Source organism: Pleurodeles waltl, unplaced genomic scaffold, assembly GCF_031143425.1.
Source record: "Pleurodeles waltl isolate 20211129_DDA unplaced genomic scaffold, aPleWal1.hap1.20221129 scaffold_69, whole genome shotgun sequence".
Lineage (NCBI taxonomy): Eukaryota > Metazoa > Chordata > Amphibia > Caudata > Salamandridae > Pleurodeles > Pleurodeles waltl.
The window spans coordinates 2,309,666-2,325,969 of NW_027150390.1; the positions used below are offsets into that span (position 1 = coordinate 2,309,666).

The window sequence follows — 16,304 nt, forward strand, 5'->3', positions numbered from 1 at the left end:
CCAAAGCATATGTTTTTTTTAAACTCTAGACATCACAACCCTGAGTTCAATGACTATATTGCACCAGTATCAGAGGTATTTTTGGTTTACAGACCAACATGAAAATCAGGAAAAAAGTTCTTGCAACTGCTAAGGAACTGGAGATTGAAACCAATGCAAAAGCTGCGCAGAAAAGGAGAAAGGGAAAGCAGCAGTTCAAATCATTGAAATAAGCATATATTGGCAGCAAGGGAAAAACAGCAGGGTAGAGAAAGAAAACAGCTCCACGAAATTTACAGGAGATTGATAATAGCAGGACAAAAAAAGGGAATAATAACGTTCCAAGCAGCCTCAGAAAGAAGTGCGAGGGTCCCATCTTTCGTTAATGGTCATAACTGTGCATCATTTCCTTTGAAGTGTAGGGTTGATTCTCTGACCATCTGTCTCCCTGACTTTGAGCAGAGACCGATAGTTGAGCAGTCTCTTCCCACAAAAAGCTGGCACAAGCCTGCTGTTTTCCGCTCTGGCAGCGTGGAAACGAGAGAGTGGTCCTCACAAGAAAAAAAATCAATCCATGCTAGCAGAGGATGGTTTCGATCCATCGACCTCTGGGTTATGGGCCCAGCACGCTTCCGCTGCGCCACTCTGCTTCCTGCTCAAAATGCTGTGGTTATGCAGATCAGGAGCCTTCAGAGGAGTGGCATGGGATCGCTGGAGCTATTCTGGCAGGGCTCTCACCTCATTTGCCTAAGAATGTCACAAGGCATGCTGGGTGCAGAAAATCTTCGCCTTCCCCTCTCACAGTCAGTCATAGGGGAAAGTCAAGGCCCTCTCAGTCACTAGCCATGTCACGCCTTTGTCAAGACAGAAGCACCCCCACCCGCTCCTTCTCTGTGATCCTGCGCTACCATGCTCAGGTTTTGGCCTTACCTGGGAGCCAGAGGTGCACCCGGTGAGGGCTTGAGCGTTCGGGACGTGAGTGGACTTAGGACTGGAAGTTCTGTCCATTCGAAGCAGCCAACCTTCCTGCTGCAGACAGGGGCTGTTCCCTTGGGTTTCTTTCACCTTGCTCTCGGATAAATTTGGTTGTATGCTGCAGTTGCCTGCGATGACTACAAGGTGGCGCTGCTTTCAGGTAAGAGCACAAATATGCAGAAAATGTTGGGGACTTTTGCCACATTTATCGGTGGTGGGTCTCGCACATTTTTTCCAGGGGAGAGATATTGACCTGAAACACTTTTTACTGCAGAGATGCTGCAGTTCTAAAGGCTGGTCGGGCAGAAGGGCTTAGCCGTTTCATTGCCTGCCCCCCTGCAGCCCATTTATTGCCAGCAGTTGTGAGTGGTGACTGCTGTTTGTAAAATATAAAAATTTCAGGACATAGAAAGTCGCAGACGGGGCTTTTGGGATGCCTGCCTATGTCTTTGTTTATTATTTATCTAATAGCTGAGTAATCTGGTCAAGATATTTCTCTTTTTTTTAACATATTGCGTTAGAATAGCTACAGCTTGCTTAATGTATAAATATTAGCACTGCGTTGGCCGGGAATCGAACCCGGGTCAACTGCTTGGAAGGCAGCTATGCTCACCACTATACCACCAACACTACGTGACATATGTTTTTTTTAAACTCTAGACATCACAACCCTGAGTTCAATTACTATATTGCACCAGTATCAGAGGTATTTTTGGTTTACAGACCAACATGAAAATCAGGAAAAAAGTTCTTGCAACTGCTAAGGAACTGGAGATTGAAACCAATGCAAAAGCTGCGCAGAAAAGGAGAAAGGGAAAGCAGCAGTTCAAATCATTGAAATAAGCATATATTGGCAGCAAGGGAAAAACAGCAGGGTAGAGAAAGAAAACAGCTCCACGAAATTCACAGGAGATTGATAATAGCAGGACAAAAAAAGGGAATAATAACGTTCCAAGCAGCCTCAGAAAGAAGTGCGAGGGTCCCATCTTTCGTTAATGGTCATAACTGTGCATCATTTCCTTTGAAGTGTAGGGTTGATTCTCTGACCATCTGTCTCCCTGACTTTGAGCAGAGACCGATAGTTGAGCAGTCTCTTCCCACAAAAAGCTGGCACAAGCCTGCTTTTTTCCGCTCTGGCAACGTGGAAACGAGAGAGTGGTCCTCACAAGAAAAAAAATGAATCCATGCTAGCAGAGAATGGTTTCGATCCATCGACCTCTGGGTTATGGGCCCAGCACGCTTCCGCTGCGCCACTCTGCTTCCTGCTCAAAATGGTGTGGTTATGCAGATCAGGTCCCTTCAGAGGAGTGGCATGGGATCGCTGGAGCTATTCTGGCAGGGCTCTCACCTCATTTGCCTAAGAATGTCACAAGGCATGCTGGGTGCAGAAAATCTTCGCCTTCCCCTCTCACAGTCAGTCATAGGGGAAAGTCAAGGCCCTCTCAGTCACTAGCCATGTCACGCCTTTGTCAAGACAGAAGCACCCCCACCCGCTCCTCGTCTGTGATCCTGCGCTACCATGCTCAGGTTTTGGCCTTACCTGGGAGCCAGAGGTGCACCCGGTGAGGGCTTGCCCGGTATGAGCGTTTGGGAGCGTTCGGGACGTGAGTGGACTTAGGACTGGAAGTTCTGTCCATTCGAAGCAGCCAACCTTCCTGCTGCAGACAGGGGCTGTTCCCTTGGGTTTCTTTCACCTTGCTCTCGGATAAATTTGGTTGTATGCTGCAGTTGCCTGCGATGACTACAAGGTGGCGCTGCTTTCAGGTAAGAGCACAAATATGCAGAAAATGTTGGGGACTTTTGCCACATTTATCGGTGGTGGGTCTCGCACATTTTTTCCAGGGGAGAGATATTAACCTGAAACACTTTTTACTGCAGAGATGCTGCAGTTCTAAAGGCTGGTCGGGCAGAAGGGCTTAGCCGTTTCATTGCCTGCCCCCCTGCAGCCCATTTATTACCAGCAGTTGTGAGTGGTGACTGCTGTTTGTAAAATATAAAAATTTCAGGACATAGAAAGTCGCAGACGGGGCTTTTTGGGATGCCTGCCTATGTCTTTGTTTATTATTTATCTAATAGCTGAGTAATCTGGTCAAGATATTTCTCTTTTTTTTAACATATTGCGTTAGAATAGCTACAGCTTGCTTAATGTATAAATATTAGCACTGCGTTGGCCGGGAATCAAACCCGGGTCAACTGCTTGGAAGGCAGCTATGCTCACCACTATACCACCAACGCTCCAAAGCATATGTTTTTTTTAAACTCTAGACATCACAACCCTGAGTTCAATGACTATATTGCACCAGTATCAGAGGTATTTTTGGTTTACAGACCAACATGAAAATCAGGAAAAAAGTTCTTGCAACTGCTAAGGAACTGGAGATTGAAACCAATGCAAAAGCTGCGCAGAAAAGGAGAAAGGGAAAGCAGCAGTTCAAATCATTGAAATAAGCATATATTGGCAGCAAGGGAAAAACAGCAGGGTAGAGAAAGAAAACAGCTCCACGAAATTTACAGGAGATTGATAATAGCAGGACAAAAAAAGGGAATAATAACGTTCCAAGCAGCCTCAGAAAGAAGTGCGAGGGTCCCATCTTTCGTTAATGGTCATAACTGTGCATCATTTCCTTTGAAGTGTAGGGTTGATTCTCTGACCATCTGTCTCCCTGACTTTGAGCAGAGACCGATAGTTGAGCAGTCTCTTCCCACAAAAAGCTGGCACAAGCCTGCTGTTTTCCGCTCTGGCAGCGTGGAAACGAGAGAGTGGTCCGCACAAGAAAAAAAATCAATCCATGCTAGCAGAGGATGGTTTCGATCCATCGACCTCTGGGTTATGGGCCCAGCACGCTTCCGCTGCGCCACTCTGCTTCCTGCTCAAAATGCTGTGGTTATGCAGATCAGGAGCCTTCAGAGGAGTGGCATGGGATCGCTGGAGCTATTCTGGCAGGGCTCTCACCTCATTTGCCTAAGAATGTCACAAGGCATGCTGGGTGCAGAAAATCTTCGCCTTCCCCTCTCACAGTCAGTCATAGGGGAAAGTCAAGGCCCTCTCAGTCACTAGCCATGTCACGCCTTTGTCAAGACAGAAGCACCCCCACCCGCTCCTCGTCTGTGATCCTGCGCTACCATGCTCAGGTTTTGGCCTTACCTGGGAGCCAGAGGTGCACCCGGTGAGGGCTTGCCCGGTATGAGCGTTTGGGAGCGTTCGGGACGTGAGTGGACTTAGGACTGGAAGTTCTGTCCATTCGAAGCAGCCAACCTTCCTGCTGCAGACAGGGGCTGTTCCCTTGGGTTTCTTTCACCTTGCTCTCGGATAAATTTGGTTGTATGCTGCAGTTGCCTGCGATGACTACAAGGTGGCGCTGCTTTCAGGTAAGAGCACAAATATGCAGAAAATGTTGGGGACTTTTGCCACATTTATCGGTGGTGGGTCTCGCACATTTTTTCCAGGGGAGAGATATTGACCTGAAACACTTTTTACTGCAGAGATGCTGCAGTTCTAAAGGCTGGTCGGGCAGAAGGGCTTAGCCGTTTCATTGCCTGCCCCCCTGCAGCCCATTTATTACCAGCAGTTGTGAGTGGTGACTGCTGTTTGTAAAATATAAAAATTTCAGGACATAGAAAGTCGCAGACGGGGCTTTTTGGGATGCCTGCCTATGTCTTTGTTTATTATTTATCTAATAGCTGAGTAATCTGGTCAAGATATTTCTCTTTTTTTTAACATATTGCGTTAGAATAGCTACAGCTTGCTTAATGTATAAATATTAGCACTGCGTTGGCCGGGAATCAAACCCGGGTCAACTGCTTGGAAGGCAGCTATGCTCACCACTATACCACCAACGCTCCAAAGCATATGTTTTTTTTAAACTCTAGACATCACAACCCTGAGTTCAATGACTATATTGCACCAGTATCAGAGGTATTTTTGGTTTACAGACCAACATGAAAATCAGGAAAAAAGTTCTTGCAACTGCTAAGGAACTGGAGATTGAAACCAATGCAAAAGCTGCGCAGAAAAGGAGAAAGGGAAAGCAGCAGTTCAAATCATTGAAATAAGCATATATTGGCAGCAAGGGAAAAACAGCAGGGTAGAGAAAGAAAACAGCTCCACGAAATTTACAGGAGATTGATAATAGCAGGACAAAAAAAGGGAATAATAACGTTCCAAGCAGCCTCAGAAAGAAGTGCGAGGGTCCCATCTTTCGTTAATGGTCATAACTGTGCATCATTTCCTTTGAAGTGTAGGGTTGATTCTCTGACCATCTGTCTCCCTGACTTTGAGCAGAGACCGATAGTTGAGCAGTCTCTTCCCACAAAAAGCTGGCACAAGCCTGCTGTTTTCCGCTCTGGCAGCGTGGAAACGAGAGAGTGGTCCTCACAAGAAAAAAAATCAATCCATGCTAGCAGAGGATGGTTTCGATCCATCGACCTCTGGGTTATGGGCCCAGCACGCTTCCGCTGCGCCACTCTGCTTCCTGCTCAAAATGCTGTGGTTATGCAGATCAGGAGCCTTCAGAGGAGTGGCATGGGATCGCTGGAGCTATTCTGGCAGGGCTCTCACCTCATTTGCCTAAGAATGTCACAAGGCATGCTGGGTGCAGAAAATCTTCGCCTTCCCCTCTCACAGTCAGTCATAGGGGAAAGTCAAGGCCCTCTCAGTCACTAGCCATGTCACGCCTTTGTCAAGACAGAAGCACCCCCACCCGCTCCTTCTCTGTGATCCTGCGCTACCATGCTCAGGTTTTGGCCTTACCTGGGAGCCAGAGGTGCACCCGGTGAGGGCTTGAGCGTTCGGGACGTGAGTGGACTTAGGACTGGAAGTTCTGTCCATTCGAAGCAGCCAACCTTCCTGCTGCAGACAGGGGCTGTTCCCTTGGGTTTCTTTCACCTTGCTCTCGGATAAATTTGGTTGTATGCTGCAGTTGCCTGCGATGACTACAAGGTGGCGCTGCTTTCAGGTAAGAGCACAAATATGCAGAAAATGTTGGGGACTTTTGCCACATTTATCGGTGGTGGGTCTCGCACATTTTTTCCAGGGGAGAGATATTGACCTGAAACACTTTTTACTGCAGAGATGCTGCAGTTCTAAAGGCTGGTCGGGCAGAAGGGCTTAGCCGTTTCATTGCCTGCCCCCCTGCAGCCCATTTATTGCCAGCAGTTGTGAGTGGTGACTGCTGTTTGTAAAATATAAAAATTTCAGGACATAGAAAGTCGCAGACGGGGCTTTTGGGATGCCTGCCTATGTCTTTGTTTATTATTTATCTAATAGCTGAGTAATCTGGTCAAGATATTTCTCTTTTTTTTAACATATTGCGTTAGAATAGCTACAGCTTGCTTAATGTATAAATATTAGCACTGCGTTGGCCGGGAATCGAACCGGGTCAACTGCTTGGAAGGCAGCTATGCTCACCACTATACCACCAACGCTCCGTGGCATATGTTTTTTTTAAACTCTAGACATCACAACCCTGAGTTCAATGACTATATTGCACCAGTATCAGAGGTATTTTTGGTTTACAGACCAACATGAAAATCAGGAAAAAAGTTCTTGCAACTGCTAAGGAACTGGAGATTGAAACCAATGCAAAAGCTGCGCAGAAAAGGAGAAAGGGAAAGCAGCAGTTCAAATCATTGAAATAAGCATATATTGGCAGCAAGGGAAAAACAGCAGGGTAGAGAAAGAAAACAGCTCCACGAAATTCACAGGAGATTGATAATAGCAGGACAAAAAAAGGGAATAATAACGTTCCAAGCAGCCTCAGAAAGAAGTGCGAGGGTCCCATCTTTCGTTAATGGTCATAACTGTGCATCATTTCCTTTGAAGTGTAGGGTTGATTCTCTGACCATCTGTCTCCCTGACTTTGAGCAGAGACCGATAGTTGAGCAGTCTCTTCCCACAAAAAGCTGGCACAAGCCTGCTTTTTTCCGCTCTGGCAGCGTGGAAACGAGAGAGTGGTCCTCACAAGAAAAAAAATCAATCCATGCTAGCAGAGGATGGTTTCGATCCATCGACCTCTGGGTTATGGGCCCAGCACGCTTCTGCTGCGCCACTCTGCTTCCTGCTCAAAATGCTGTGGTTATGCAGATCAGGAGCCTTCAGAGGAGTGGCATGGGATCGCTGGAGCTATTCTGGCAGGGCTCTCACCTCATTTGCCTAAGAATGTCACAAGGCATGCTGGGTGCAGAAAATCTTCGCCTTCCCCTCTCACAGTCAGTCATAGGGGAAAGTCAAGGCCCTCTCAGTCACTAGCCATGTCACGCCTTTGTCAAGACAGAAGCACCCCCACCCGCTCCTTCTCTGTGATCCTGCGCTACCATGCTCAGGTTTTGGCCTTACCTGGGAGCCAGAGGTGCACCCGGTGAGGGCTTGAGCGTTCGGGACGTGAGTGGACTTAGGACTGGAAGTTCTGTTCATTCGAAGCAGCCAACCTTCCTGCTGCAGACAGGGGCTGTTCCCTTGGGTTTCTTTCACCTTGCTCTCGGATAAATTTGGTTGTATGCTGCAGTTGCCTGCGATGACTACAAGGTGGCGCTGCTTTCAGGTAAGAGCACAAATATGCAGAAAATGTTGGGGACTTTTGCCACATTTATCGGTGGTGGGTCTCGCACATTTTTTCCAGGGGAGAGATATTGACCTGAAACACTTTTTACTGCAGAGATGCTGCAGTTCTAAAGGCTGGTCGGGCAGAAGGGCTTAGCCGTTTCATTGCCTGCCCCCCTGCAGCCCATTTATTGCCAGCAGTTGTGAGTGGTGACTGCTGTTTGTAAAATATAAAAATTTCAGGACATAGAAAGTCGCAGACGGGGCTTTTGGGATGCCTGCCTATGTCTTTGTTTATTATTTATCTAATAGCTGAGTAATCTGGTCAAGATATTTCTCTTTTTTTTAACATATTGCGTTAGAATAGCTACAGCTTGCTTAATGTATAAATATTAGCACTGCGTTGGCAGGGAATCAAACCCGGGTCAACTGCTTGGAAGGCAGCTATGCTCACCACTATACCACCAACGCTCCATGGCATATGTTTTTGTTAAACTCTAGACATCACAACCCTGAGTTCAATGACTATATTGCACCAGTATCAGAGGTATTTTTGGTTTACAGACCAACATGAAAATCAGGAAAAAAGTTCTTGCAACTGCTAAGGAACTGGAGATTGAAACCAATGCAAAAGCTGCGCAGAAAAGGAGAAAGGGAAAGCAGCAGTTCAAATCATTGAAATAAGCATATATTGGCAGCAAGGGAAAAACAGCAGGGTAGAGAAAGAAAACAGCTCCACGAAATTCACAGGAGATTGATAATAGCAGGACAAAAAAAGGGAATAATAACGTTCCAAGCAGCCTCAGAAAGAAGTGCGAGGGTCCCATCTTTCGTTAATGGTCATAACTGTGCATCATTTCCTTTGAAGTGTAGGGTTGATTCTCTGACCATCTGTCTCCCTGACTTTGAGCAGAGACCGATAGTTGAGCAGTCTCTTCCCACAAAAAGCTGGCACAAGCCTGCTTTTTTCCGCTCTGGCAGCGTGGAAACGAGAGAGTGGTCCTCACAAGAAAAAAAATCAATCCATGCTAGCAGAGGATGGTTTCGATCCATCGACCTCTGGGTTATGGGCCCAGCACGCTTCTGCTGCGCCACTCTGCTTCCTGCTCAAAATGCTGTGGTTATGCAGATCAGGAGCCTTCAGAGGAGTGGCATGGGATCGCTGGAGCTATTCTGGCAGGGCTCTCACCTCATTTGCCTAAGAATGTCACAAGGCATGCTGGGTGCAGAAAATCTTCGCCTTCCCCTCTCACAGTCAGTCATAGGGGAAAGTCAAGGCCCTCTCAGTCACTAGCCATGTCACGCCTTTGTCAAGACAGAAGCACCCCCACCCGCTCCTTCTCTGTGATCCTGCGCTACCATGCTCAGGTTTTGGCCTTACCTGGGAGCCAGAGGTGCACCCGGTGAGGGCTGAGCGTTCGGGACGTGAGTGGACTTAGGACTGGAAGTTCTGTCCATTCGAAGCAGCCAACCTTCCTGCTGCAGACAGGGGCTGTTCCCTTGGGTTTCTTTCACCTTGCTCTCGGATAAATTTGGTTGTATGCTGCAGTTGCCTGCGATGACTACAAGGTGGCGCTGCTTTCAGGTAAGAGCACAAATATGCAGAAAATGTTGGGGACTTTTGCCACATTTATCGGTGGTGGGTCTCGCACATTTTTTCCAGGGGAGAGATATTGACCTGAAACACTTTTTACTGCAGAGATGCTGCAGTTCTAAAGGCTGGTCGGGGTGAAGGGCTTAGCCGTTTCATTGCCTGCCCCCCTGCAGCCCATTTATTGCCAGCAGTTGTGAGTGGTGACTGCTGTTTGTAAAATATAAAAATTTCAGGACATAGAAAGTCGCAGACGGGGCTTTTGGGATGCCTGCCTATGTCTTTGTTTATTATTTATCTAATAGCTGAGTAATCTGGTCAAGATGTTTCTCTTTTTTTTAACATATTGCGTTAGAATAGTTACAGCTTGCTTAATGTATAAATATTAGCACTGCGTTGGCCGGGAATCGAACCCGGGTCAACTGCTTGGAAGGCAGCTATGCTCACCACTATACCACCAACGCTCCATGGCATATGTTTTTTTTAAACTCTAGACATCACAACCCTGAGTTCAATGACTATATTGCACCAGTATCAGAGGTATTTTTGGTTTACAGACCAACATGAAAATCAGGAAAAAAGTTCTTGCAACTGCTAAGGAACTGGAGATTGAAACCAATGCAAAAGCTGCGCAGAAAAGGAGAAAGGGAAAGCAGCAGTTCAAATCATTGAAATAAGCATATATTGGCAGCAAGGGAAAAACAGCAGGGTAGAGAAAGAAAACAGCTCCACGAAATTCACAGGAGATTGATAATAGCAGGACAAAAAAAGGGAATAATAACGTTCCAAGCATCCTCAGAAAGAAGTGCGAGGGTCCCATCTTTCGTTAATGGTCATAACTGTGCATCATTTCCTTTGAAGTGTAGGGTTGATTCTCTGACCATCTGTCTCCCTGACTTTGAGCAGAGACCGATAGTTGAGCAGTCTCTTCCCACAAAAAGCTGGCACAAGCCTGCTTTTTTCCGCTCTGGCAGCGTGGAAACGAGAGAGTGGTCCTCACAAGAAAAAAAATCAATCCATGCTAGCAGAGGATGGTTTCGATCCATCGACCTCTGGGTTATGGGCCCAGCACGCTTCCGCTGCGCCACTCTGCTTCCTGCTCAAAATGCTGTGGTTATGCAGATCAGGAGCCTTCAGAGGAGTGGCATGGGATCGCTGGAGCTATTCTGGCAGGGCTCTCACCTCATTTGCCTAAGAATGTCACAAGGCATGCTGGGTGCAGAAACTCTTCGCCTTCCCCTCTCACAGTCAGTCATAGGGGAAAGTCAAGGCCCTCTCAGTCACTAGCCATGTCACGCCTTTGTCAAGACAGAAGCACCCCCACCCGCTCCTTCTCTGTGATCCTGCGCTACCATGCTCAGGTTTTGGCCTTACCTGGGAGCCAGAGGTGCACCCGGTGAGGGCTTGCCCGGTATGAGCGTTTGGGAGCGTTCGGGACGTGAGTGGACTTAGGACTGGAAGTTCTGTCCATTCGAAGCAGCCAACCTTCCTGCTGCAGACAGGGGCTGTTCCCTTGGGTTTCTTTCACCTTGCTCTCGGATAAATTTGGTTGTATGCTGCAGTTGCCTGCGATGACTACAAGGTGGCGCTGCTTTCAGGTAAGAGCACAAATATGCAGAAAATGTTGGGGACTTTTGCCACATTTATCGGTGGTGGGTCTCGCACATTTTTTCCAGGGGAGAGATATTGACCTGAAACACTTTTTACTGCAGAGATGCTGCAGTTCTAAAGGCTGGTCGGGCAGAAGGGCTTAGCCGTTTCATTGCCTGCCCCCCTGCAGCCCATTTATTACCAGCAGTTGTGAGTGGTGACTGCTGTTTGTAAAATATAAAAATTTCAGGACATAGAAAGTCGCAGACGGGGCTTTTGGGATGCCTGCCTATGTCTTTGTTTATTATTTATCTAATAGCTGAGTAATCTGGTCAAGATATTTCTCTTTTTTTTAACATATTGCGTTAGAATGGCTACAGCTTGCTTAATGTATAAATATTAGCACTGCGTTGGCCGGGAATCAAACCCGGGTCAACTGCTTGGAAGGCAGCTATGCTCACCACTATACCACCAACGCTCCATGGCATATGTTTTTTTTAAACTCTAGACATCACAACCCTGAGTTCAATGACTATATTGCACCAGTATCAGAGGTATTTTTGGTTTACAGACCAACATGAAAATCAGGAAAAAAGTTCTTGCAACTGCTAAGGAACTGGAGATTGAAACCAATGCAAAAGCTGCGCAGAAAAGGAGAAAGGGAAAGCAGCAGTTCAAATCATTGAAATAAGCATATATTGGCAGCAAGGGAAAAACAGCAGGGTAGAGAAAGAAAACAGCTCCACGAAATTCACAGGAGATTGATAATAGCAGGACAAAAAAAGGGAATAATAACGTTCCAAGCAGCCTCAGAAAGAAGTGCGAGGGTCCCATCTTTCGTTAATGGTCATAACTGTGCATCATTTCCTTTGAAGTGTAGGGTTGATTCTCTGACCATCTGTCTCCCTGACTTTGAGCAGAGACCGATAGTTGAGCAGTCTCTTCCCACAAAAAGCTGGCACAAGCCTGCTTTTTTCCGCTCTGGCAGCGTGGAAACGAGAGAGTGGTCCTCACAAGAAAAAAAATCAATCCATGCTAGCAGAGGATGGTTTCGATCCATCGACCTCTGGGTTATGGGCCCAGCACGCTTCTGCTGCGCCACTCTGCTTCCTGCTCAAAATGCTGTGGTTATGCAGATCAGGAGCCTTCAGAGGAGTGGCATGGGATCGCTGGAGCTATTCTGGCAGGGCTCTCACCTCATTTGCCTAAGAATGTCACAAGGCATGCTGGGTGCAGAAAATCTTCGCCTTCCCCTCTCACAGTCAGTCATAGGGGAAAGTCAAGGCCCTCTCAGTCACTAGCCATGTCACGCCTTTGTCAAGACAGAAGCACCCCCACCCGCTCCTTCTCTGTGATCCTGCGCTACCATGCTCAGGTTTTGGCCTTACCTGGGAGCCAGAGGTGCACCCGGTGAGGGCTTGAGCGTTCGGGACGTGAGTGGACTTAGGACTGGAAGTTCTGTCCATTCGAAGCAGCCAACCTTCCTGCTGCAGACAGGGGCTGTTCCCTTGGGTTTCTTTCACCTTGCTCTCGGATAAATTTGGTTGTATGCTGCAGTTGACTGCGATGACTACAAGGTGGCGCTGCTTTCAGGTAAGAGCACAAATATGCAGAAAATGTTGGGGACTTTTGCCACATTTATCGGTGGTGGGTCTCGCACATTTTTTCCAGGGGAGAGATATTGACCTGAAACACTTTTTACTGCAGAGATGCTGCAGTTCTAAAGGCTGGTCGGGCAGAAGGGCTTAGCCGTTTCATTGCCTGCCCCCCTGCAGCCCATTTATTGCCAGCAGTTGTGAGTGGTGACTGCTGTTTGTAAAATATAAAAATTTCAGGACATAGAAAGTCGCAGACGGGGCTTTTGGGATGCCTGCCTATGTCTTTGTTTATTATTTATCTAATAGCTGAGTAATCTGGTCAAGATATTTCTCTTTTTTTTAACATATTGCGTTAGAATAGCTACAGCTTGCTTAATGTATAAATATTAGCACTGCGTTGGCCGGGAATCTAACCGGGTCAACTGCTTGGAAGGCAGCTATGCTCACCACTATACCACCAACGCTCCGTGGCATATGTTTTTTTTAAACTCTAGACATCACAACCCTGAGTTCAATGACTATATTGCACCAGTATCAGAGGTATTTTTGGTTTACAGACCAACATGAAAATCAGGAAAAAAGTTCTTGCAACTGCTAAGGAACTGGAGATTGAAACCAATGCAAAAGCTGCGCAGAAAAGGAGAAAGGGAAAGCAGCAGTTCAAATCATTGAAATAAGCATATATTGGCAGCAAGGGAAAAACAGCAGGGTAGAGAAAGAAAACAGCTCCACGAAATTCACAGGAGATTGATAATAGCAGGACAAAAAAAGGGAATAATAACGTTCCAAGCAGCCTCAGAAAGAAGTGCGAGGGTCCCATCTTTCGTTAATGGTCATAACTGTGCATCATTTCCTTTGAAGTGTAGGGTTGATTCTCTGACCATCTGTCTCCCTGACTTTGAGCAGAGACCGATAGTTGAGCAGTCTCTTCCCACAAAAAGCTGGCACAAGCCTGCTTTTTTCCGCTCTGGCAGCGTGGAAACGAGAGAGTGGTCCTCACAAGAAAAAAAATCAATCCATGCTAGCAGAGGATGGTTTTGATCCATCGACCTCTGGGTTATGGGCCCAGCACGCTTCCGCTGCGCCACTCTGCTTCCTGCTCAAAATGCTGTGGTTATGCAGATCAGGAGCCTTCAGAGGAGTGGCATGGGATCGCTGGAGCTATTCTGGCAGGGCTCTCACCTCATTTGCCTAAGAATGTCACAAGGCATGCTGGGTGCAGAAAATCTTCGCCTTCCCCTCTCACAGTCAGTCATAGGGGAAAGTCAAGGCCCTCTCAGTCACTAGCCATGTCACGCCTTTGTCAAGACAGAAGCACCCCCACCCGCTCCTTCTCTGTGATCCTGCGCTACCATGCTCAGGTTTTGGCCTTACCTGGGAGCCAGAGGTGCACCCGGTGAGGGCTTGCCCGGTATGAGCGTTCGGGACGTGAGTGGACTTAGGACTGGAAGTTCTGTCCATTCGAAGCAGCCAACCTTCCTGCTGCAGACAGGGCCTGTTCCCTTGGGTTTCTTTCACCTTGCTCTCGGATAAATTTGGTTGTATGCTGCAGTTGCCTGCGATGACTACAAGGTGGCGCTGCTTTCAGGTAAGAGCACAAATATGCATAAAATGTTGGGGACTTTTGCCACATTTATCGGTGGTGGGTCTCGCACATTTTTTCCAGGGGAGAGATATTGACCTGAAACACATTTTACTGCAGAGATGCTGCAGTTCTAAAGGCTGGTCGGGCAGAAGGGCTTAGCCGTTTCATTGCCTGCCCCCCTGCTGCCCATTTATTACCAGCAGTTGTGAGTGGTGACTGCTGTTTGTAAAATATAAAAATTTCAGGACATAGAAAGTCGCAGACGGGGCTTTTGGGATGCCTGCCTATGTCTTTGTTTATTATTTATCTAATAGCTGAGTAATCTGGTCAAGATATTTCTCTTTTTTTTAACATATTGCGTTAGAATAGCTACAGCTTGCTTAATGTATAAATATTAGCACTGCGTTGGCCGGGAATCAAACTCGGGTCAACTGCTTGGAAGGCAGCTATGCTCACCACTATACCACCAACGCTCCATGGCATATGTGTTTTTTAAACTCTAGACATCACAACCCTGAGTTCAATGACTATATTGCACCAGTATCAGAGGTATTTTTGGTTTACAGACCAACATGAAAATCAGGAAAAAAGTTCTTGCAACTGCTAAGGAACTGGAGATTGAAACCAATGCAAAAGCTGCGCAGAAAAGGAGAAAGGGAAAGCAGCAGTTCAAATCATTGAAATAAGCATATATTGGCAGCAAGGGAAAAACAGCAGGGTAGAGAAAGAAAACAGCTCCACGAAATTCACAGGAGATTGATAATAGCAGGACAAAAAAAGGGAATAATAACGTTCCAAGCAGCCTCAGAAAGAAGTGCGAGGGTCCCATCTTTCGTTAATGGTCATAACTGTGCATCATTTCCTTTGAAGTGTAGGGTTGATTCTCTGACCATCTGTCTCCCTGACTTTGAGCAGAGACCGATAGTTGAGCAGTCTCTTCCCACAAAAAGCTGGCACAAGCCTGCTTTTTTCCGCTCTGGCAGCGTGGAAACGAGAGAGTGGTCCTCACAAGAAAAAAAAACAATCCATGCTAGCAGAGGATGGTTTCGATCCATCGACCTCTGGGTTATGGGCTCAGCACGCTTCTGCTGCGCCACTCTGCTTCCTACTCAAAATGCTGTGGTTATGCAGATCAGGAGCCTTCAGAGGAGTGGCATGGGATCGCTGGAGCTATTCTGGCAGGGCTCTCACCTCATTTGCCTAAGAATGTCACAAGGCATGCTGGGTGCAGAAAATCTTCGCCTTCCCCTCTCACAGTCAGTCATAGGGGAAAGTCAAGGCCCTCTCAGTCACTAGCCATGTCACGCCTTTGTCAAGACAGAAGCACCCCCACCCGCTCCTTCTCTGTGATCCTGCGCTACCATGCTCAGGTTTTGGCCTTACCTGGGAGCCAGAGGTGCACCCGGTGAGGGCTTGCCCGGTATGAGCGTTCGGGACGTGAGTGGACTTAGGACTGGAAGTTCTGTCCATTCGAAGCAGCCAACCTTCCTGCTGCAGACAGGGGCTGTTCCCTTGGGTTTCTTTCACCTTGCTCTCGGATAAATTTGGTTGTATGCTGCAGTTGCCTGCGATGACTACAAGGTGGCGCTGCTTTCAGGTAAGAGCACAAATATGCAGAAAATGTTGGGGACTTTTGCCACATTTATCGGTGGTGGGTCTCGCACATTTTTTCCAGGGGAGAGATATTGACCTGAAACACTTTTTACTGCAGAGATGCTGCAGTTCTAAAGGCTGGTCGGGCAGAAGGGCTTAGCCGTTTCATTGCCTGCCCCCCTGCAGCCCATTTATTGCCAGCAGTTGTGAGTGGTGACTGCTGTTTGTAAAATATAAAAATTTCAGGACATAGAAAGTCGCAGACGGGGCTTTTGGGATGCCTGCCCATGTATTTGTTTATTATTTATCTAATAGCTGAGTAATCCGGTCAAGACATTTCTCTTTTTTTTAACATATTGCGTTAGAATAGCTACAGCTTGCTTAATGTATAAATATTAGCACTGCGTTGGCCGGGAATCGAACCCGGGTCAACTGCTTGGAAGGCAGCTATGCTCACCACTATACCACCAACGCTCCGTGGCATATGTTTTTTTTAAACTCTAGACATCACAACCCTGAGTTCAATGACTATATTGCACCAGTATCAGAGGTATTTTTGGTTTACAGACCAACATGAAAATCAGGAAAAAAGTTCTTGCAACTGCTAAGGAACTGGAGATTGAAACCAATGTAAAAGCTGTGCAGAAAAGGAGAAAGGGAAAGCAGCAGTTCAAATCATTGAAATAAGCATATATTGGCAGCAAGGGAAAAACAGCAGGGTAGAGAAAGAAAACAGCTCCACGAAATTCACAGGAGATTGATAATAGCAGGACAAAAAAAGGGAATAATAACGTTCCAAGCAGCCTCAGAAAGAAGTGCGAGGGTCCCATCTTTCGTTAATGGTCATAACTGTGC

At 47.0% G+C, this 16,304-nt stretch overlaps 2 non-coding genes across 2 annotated transcripts; both read right to left on the reverse strand.

Moving 5' to 3' along the window:
* Positions 1-9,475: 9,475 nt before the first annotated feature.
* Positions 9,476-9,547, reverse strand: TRNAG-UCC (transfer RNA glycine (anticodon UCC)). Its single transcript has one exon. It is a non-coding gene; the product is annotated as a tRNA-Gly (tRNA).
* A 6,304-nt stretch (positions 9,548-15,851) lies between these two features.
* On the reverse strand, positions 15,852-15,923 carry TRNAG-UCC (transfer RNA glycine (anticodon UCC)). Its single transcript has one exon. It is a non-coding gene; the product is annotated as a tRNA-Gly (tRNA).
* Between the last annotated feature and the right edge of the window lie 381 nt (positions 15,924-16,304).